We start from the raw sequence: 7,200 nt of genomic DNA on the forward strand, positions 1-7,200 counted from the left end.
AACCAAAGAGAGGAAAGAAATGCAGAAAGGAAAGGAGAGAGAGGAAGGGAGGGAGGGAAAGAAAAGAGGGAAGGAAGAAGGAAGGGAGGGAGGAAAGGAAAGGAAGAAAGAAGTTTTAGGTCTGCTACCAACTTATCTCTACTTTTTTTTTTTAATTTCTTTTTTTCTTTTTAACTAAAATCTAATTTGAGCTGCACGGCTTTTTTAGATGCTATAACCCAGGGAACAATTCTGGCCTCTATCAAAGCCCTCAAAGGCATAAACTGTTTTCTTTCCCTTTTTTTTAAGTCCAAAAAGGCAAAAATGAGACATCTCTTTTTAAATTTACTCGATAAATGTCCTTCATTTCCTCAGTCTGACTGCTTGCTGGAGATGTTTTATTAATTGCGAAGTTATTCCCACATATTGTGATGCAAAAAGAAGAATGGCAAATTGGCAGCTGCATTCATTTAAAATTAGCAGAGGCCCTTGTTCAAGAGATGGCATATTCAGAGTGACCCAAATTATCATGACATGAAGGCCACAGGTCAAATTCAAGGCCAAGTTACAAATCAATAGAAAATTTCCTTTGGGAGAGCTGGTGCTATGAACTTGAATTCTTAATTGTTTCTCAAGAGGCTGTATTCTACTTTGCTGCATCCAAAATTTAAGATCTTCTGCAAGATAAAGACTTTGACACATGAATGAGTTCTGGTTTTCTTATTTTGAGAATATGGGGTCTTTCCTACGTATTTAATTCATCAATTTTTTACTAAACTAAAATGTTATCATATGTTTTTAATAACATTTCCTCTGGAGATTTATTTCAAAAGTTTGGTAAAATGTGTTTGTGCTTCTACGTGCTTTTTATTCCTAACTGTGTTTCATTTTTTTCTCTAGAAAAGAGCTTAGTTTGACTGAACCCACATTAATGTTACACTGAAATTCAAATACCTGTTTTACATATTACATGACTCAAGTTTGTGAATAAAAATTGGGATACAACATCTCCATTCTGATGTTAAAAGATTTCACTTCCACTCTTCCTGTTACCAGCCAAAGGGAAGACATTTGTGTGTCAAGGACCAATGTTTCAGGCCTTTCCTGCCACTCTCTTTTCATTTTTTTAAAAAAAATTTTTTTTTTCAACGTTTATTTATTTTTGGGACAGAGAGAGACAGAGCATGAACGGGGGAGGGGCAGAGAGAGAGGGAGACACAGAATCGGAAACAGGCTCCAGGCTCCGAGCCATCAGCCCAGAGCCCGACGCGGGGCTCGAACTCACGGACCGCGAGATCGTGACCTGGCTGAAGTCGGACGCTTAACCGACTGCGCCACCCAGGCGCCCCTCTCTTTTCATTTTTAGTGGTACCTGTCACTGCTCACCCCTCCAGGAATCTCCTCCCCAACTGATCCTTCAGGAATTGAACTCTGGTTCTGAAGTTTGTGCTCTGTGAGTAAGCACAATTTCTATTCCTCATTTAGTTCACAGTGAACTTAAAAGACAACTTAAAAAATAGTGCTTTGCTTTCTCTATAACTTTATTCTGAAACTTTTAGTGAGGGTAAAAAAAAGTTGGGATGGAAAGTGCACTGGATACTCTGGTTTCTCTTCAAATCATACAAATCTTTTACCTTTTACTGAAGATTTTCGTGGAAAGGAACAACTTTGAGTCTTAAGCCAATTTCTTGAGTCCTTGTTTCAGCAAGTTTACAAAGGAAAAAAAAAAGAAAAAGAACAGAAAGAGAAAGGAAGGAAAGAAGGAAGGAAAAGGGGGGAAGAAAGAAAGAGAGAGGGAAAAGAAAGAAGGAGGGGGGAGGGAGAAAGAACAGCAAGCATAGGGCAGGTAGGCTAGAGAATTGTTTCTCCTTCCCTCTGTTGCTTTGAGAAATCACTTCTCTTGAATTTTGCCTGTAAAATGAAGAGGTTGGACTAGTGATGTCTAAAATTGTCAGCAGCTTGGAAATCTAGGTTACTTTTTATTCTGTTTGAAATTTCAAATCATATGTAGTTTTCCTAGTACAATTATATACATATATTTTTAATTTTTTAAAGTGTATTTATTTTGGGGAGAGAGAGAGCACGTGCAGTACAGGAATAGGGAGAGACAGAGAGAGGGAGAGACAGAATCCCAAGCAGCCTCCAAGCTGTCAACACAGAGCCCAGTTCAGGGCTCGAATTCACAAACTGTGAGATCATGACCTAAGCCAAGATCAAGAGTTGGGCGCTTAACCGACTGCACCATCCAGGTGCCCGCAATTATGTATTTTTAAGTTCAATATACGTGACATCCCTAGTTTCTTCTCTATGGCTCTCTTTTGCCCCTGTGGAGACATACCAGTAGCCTTGAAACATAACTGGCCTCAAGACAGGTGTTGTCTGTGGAATCCCTGGCTGGCTCAGTCAGTAGAGCATTTAACTCTTGATCTCAGGGTTGTAAGTTTGAGCCCCACATTGGGTGTGGAGATTACTTAAAAATAAAATCTTAAAAGGGGCGCCTGAGTGGCTCAGTGGGTTAGGCATCCAACTCTTGATTTCCGCTCAGGTCATGATCTCATGGTTTGTGAGATAGAGTCCCATGTCATTGGAATTCTCTCTCTCCCTCTCCCTCTGCCTGCTCACACACTCTCTCACTGTCATTCAAAATAAAGTTAAAAAACATTAAAAAAATAAATAAAATCTTAAAAAAAAAAAAAAAAAGATTGGCATTGTCTGAAGACAGGGATTTAAGGCCTGGTCTAGTTCTACTAAATGCAGGATCATCTATCCTTGCTTCCATTTGGACCCTGACCTATTTTTCTGGTTCTGACAATTGAGCACAGGGTCTTTATCCACTATAGTATCTGCAGCTTGAGACACAGAGATGTCCCCTAAGTGCTAAGAGAAGGAAGGGAGGTGAACAAGGAAACTCCAGAATGAGCTGGGTTCCATCCTACCCTCTCCTGGAGCCCCAACCACACTTTGAACAACTCTTCCCTTGTTCCTCTTCCTTTCAGCCTCACTGGCCTCCTTGAACCCTGGCTACTCTCCCCCTTTTGGTTCCCTGTTCTGTTTGCTGTTCCTCTTCTGAAAGACTGTCCAGTACCCTCTATCCATGCTGCTCATTCCCACCTCTCCTTGATTCAGATGCCACGATTTCAGAATTACAACCTCCTCCCTTTTGCATCTAATCATGTTGTCCTTTCTTTTTAAATTTTATTTATTTTGAGAGAGAGAGAGAGCCATGGAGGGGCAGGGAGAGAGAGGGAAAGAGAGAGAATCCCAAATTCAGGGCTCAAACACACCCTGAGATCATGACCTTAGCCAAATCAAGAATTGGGTGCTTACCTGACTGAGCCACCCAGGCATCCCTGTTGTCCTTCTTATTAGCAGTTATCACTAACTAACATGCTATGTATTTTATTTATCTTATTTATTTTCTTTCCTCACTAGAAGGACAATGACAATGAAATTGGTATTTTCTGTGCCTATAACATGGTAGTTGTTCAATAAGAGTTTGTGAAATGAATGGTTAGGGGATAGTACCTTGGTTTTTGCAGTCTCTCAAAGTGGAGACATCTTGTACTCGTATCAGTACCCTCACTTCAGTACCTATTACAGACTTCCCTCATGCTACATGCTAGCCTGCCTCTTTGAATCTCCCCTAAAATAGTCCCTTTTCAATAACTATTTGTTGAATGAATAAAACAATGCTCCTGGACCCCTGGTTCCTGTGGTCTACCTTCCTGTCGGAAATCTCCCTTCTGCCCTTCTGCATATTGTATTCCTAGCATAGCCCTAGTTTCACTCACCAATCTCTAGTTGGATTTTCCTTGGTGCCCCTAACAGTCTGTTGAGCCTCTGGTGCCCCTCTATTTGCCAGTGTTTAAATGTAAGCCACACCCCCTCCCTGGAGAGCTGCATCTGTATTGCCCTGCCCCTCCCCTGCATTCTCTTTACTTTGGCTTTTTTTTTTTTTAATGTTTATTTATTTTTGAGAGAGAGAGAGAAAGAGAGTGAGCATAAGTGGGGGAGGAGCAGAGGGAGAGGGGGACAGAGGATCCGAAGCAGGCTCTGTGCTGACAGCAGAGAGCCCAATGCAAGGCTGGAACTCATGAACCGGGAGATCATGACGTAAGCTGAAGTCGGATGCTTAGCCAACTGAGCCACCCAGGTGCCCATTTACTTTGGCCTTTGTCATTGTCCTTCCTCCCAGAATTCTCCCCCCATATAATATGCAGACCACAAAATCTCACAATTGAAAAAGATCTTAGGCATCCAAGCGCTTATTTTATAGATGAAAGATAGACTTGCAAGCATTTGGCTTATGCAGGTTTGCACTCAAGTTAGGGTACAGCTGGAACTAGGATTCAGGGGCTCAGATTTCCAGTCAGACAGATGCTCTTTCCACATTTCTCAAAATCTCCAGTCTTCCCTCTATTTTTCCCTGACCCCAGTGGCCCCCTTCCCAAAAACATTTTACTCCTCTGGACCTGATAAGCCACTTTGTTCAATGGTTGCACAGACAAGGTATATCTAAGGTAAGAAGTCTTTTCAGATCTATAGTTCCCTAACTTTTTTTTTTTTAATGTTTATTTTGTTTTTGAGAGAGAGGGGGGAGGAGGGGCAGAGAGAGAGAGGAAGACACAGAATCTGAAGCAGGCTCCAGGCTCTGAGGTGGCAGCACAGAGCTTGACATGGGGCTCGAACCCACAAACCATGAGATCATGACCTGAGCTGAAGTCAGACGCTTAACAGACTAAGCCACCCAAGCGTCCCTGTATGTCCCTAACTTTTAAGCCTATCTTCATATATGTATTTTTTAAAGATGTATTTGTTTATTTAAGTAATCTCTATACCCAACGTGGGGCTCCAACTCACAACTCTGAGATCAAGAGTCACATGCTATATACTGACTGAACCAGCCAGGTACCCAAGCCTATTTTCATATTAAGATTAATTACTTTCTGGCTAGGGAAAGCCTTATTGTCCTCTATTGCGTTTAAAATACTAAAGACCCAGCATCAACATTTTAACCTACAAAACTCAACATCAATTTAGGGGAAATGGGACTTAACTTAAAAGACAACTTCTGTCAGTCTTTTCCTTCCTTCCATAGAGAAGCAAAAAGCTCCCAGTCTGTGCTCCCAAAGTATACTCATACATATTTTCTTTCTCGTGTCTTTCTCACCTGACCGAGAGAGCCTGGAGATAAGAAGCTGTTTGTGTGTTCTCAATATGATAATATTCCTTCCATAGTCAAGAAAATCAAACATCTGACAAAGTATATCAACCCACCCAAAGTTAAAACCAGACACTGGTTTTGTCAATAAATGTTTCTTAGATGAGTAAAACCTCACCTTTTCCTTATTTGTCTTCAAATAATCATTTAACTTACTAGAATGGCTAAAAATAAAAGAGGTGGCAATATGAAGTATTGAAAAGAATACTTTGAGCCCCACGTCGGGCTCTGGGCTGATGGCTCAGAGCCTGAAGCCTGCTTCGGATTCTGTGTCTCCCTCTCTCTCTGCCCCTCCCCCGTTCGTGCTCTGTCTCTCTCTGTCTCAAAAATAAATAAACGTTTTAAAAAAAAAAAAAAAAGAATGCTCAGCAGGGCACTTGGGTGGCTCAGTTGGTTAAGCACCCAACTTCAGCTCAGGTCATGGTCTCAGGGTTCATGTGTTTGAACCCCACATTGCGCTGTCTGCGGTCAGCACGGGGCCTGCTTTGGATCCTCTGTTCCCCCTCTTTCTCTTCCCCTCCTCTGTTTGTTCAGTCTCTTAGAAATAAAATTTTGAAACTTTATTAAAAAAAAAAAAGAACACTAAGCAACTGGAACTCTCATATATTACTGATGGAAATGTTGGAATTGGTCTGTGTAGTTTCTTACAGAGACACATAGCATTTAATTCAGGCATCCTGTTGTTCTTATTAAAAAGAACCACAGGTCCAAAATGGTGTCACTTAAGCCAAGTTTCCACGTCCTCCCTAAATGTAGTCTTAACTGATCAGTTAGGAATTTTCTGATCAGCATCAATGAGGTAATTTGTCACATGGGCCCTCTTCATCCCCCACCACCCCCCTCAAAAAGATGAGGTAATCTGCATGATAATATCCCTGCCCTTCCCATTAAGGAAAGGTGACTTTGTCTGAAACCATCTTTTCTCCCCTTTGCAAATAACTTCCTTGCCCCTCCCCCCCCATAAAACATTCCATTTTGTACAACTCCTCAGAGTTCCGCTCTACCTGCTAGAGGGGAGGCTGCCCAATTCATGAACTGATTAATAAAGTCAATTGGATTTTCAAATTTACTTGGTTGAATTTTTGTTTTTTAACAGTCTTAACTCAAGGGAATTGAAAATATTTGCCATGCAAAGACCCTGTAGGAAAGTGTCCAAAAACTAGGAACAACCCAAAAAAGTCCAATTGGTTAGTGGATAAACAAATTTTAATATACCCATACAATGGAATAATAGTGTCAGGGAACTAAAACTTTCCCTGTACTCTCTTACTTTAAGTGATCAGGGCCCTGTGAATTAGACTGCCAAAGACAGATTAGCAAAAGATAAAATTCAATCATCCTTTTCGTTAAGGTATGTAAAAGGGTACACAGTAAAATATGACACAAAGGGGCTGTGAGAATCTGGGGCTTATATACCATCCTAATAGGGTCAGGGGAGGAGGAGAAGGACACTTATGGGAAAAGTAATGACTTCTTAATAAGGGCAGGTGGGGGAAGAAAGGGCACTTAAGGGAAAACCAAATGAGTTTTTAGAAAGATAAATGGGCCTCAGAAGAGACGAGAGATATGATTGTTTTGTGACAATGTGTGATACAGTATGGAGACCTCTCATCTTCTGGGATAAGTGATAAGAGTCTATGGTCCTAGTTGATCCCAGGGAAGGGGTTATGACAATTGAAGTTTTTTAAAACTACTCTTGAGAGGCTCTGCTTTTAGGAAGGTGAGAGGTTTCAGGAACTCAAATGCCTTCTAAAAATTTTTATGCCACAGTGAGTGGCATATTCTGGACCCATCCAATAGCAATAAAAAGGAACTAGCTATGAGGCAGCTGCATAGATGAATGTCAAGAGCATTATGCTAAGTGAAAGAAGCCAGATACAAAAGGCCACTTACCTTATGGTTCCATTGCCATTCTGAGAAAGGCGAGTCAATAGAGACACAAATCAGATCAGTGTTTGCCAGGGGCCAGTGGTTAGGGAAGGGGATTGACTATAAACAGG

The 7,200-nt window shown here is 41.2% G+C and overlaps 1 non-coding gene across 1 annotated transcript; it reads left to right on the forward strand.

Annotated features, from left to right (window-relative positions):
• The first annotated feature begins 1,575 nt into the window (after window positions 1-1,575).
• LOC115513113 lies at window positions 1,576-1,691 on the forward strand. The gene has a single exon (XR_003968540.1). It is a non-coding gene; the product is annotated as a U5 spliceosomal RNA (small nuclear RNA).
• The last annotated feature ends 5,509 nt before the right edge of the window (window positions 1,692-7,200 follow it).

The sequence above is a fragment of the Lynx canadensis genome, chromosome B1 (genome assembly GCF_007474595.2).
Source record: "Lynx canadensis isolate LIC74 chromosome B1, mLynCan4.pri.v2, whole genome shotgun sequence".
NCBI lineage: Eukaryota > Metazoa > Chordata > Mammalia > Carnivora > Felidae > Lynx > Lynx canadensis.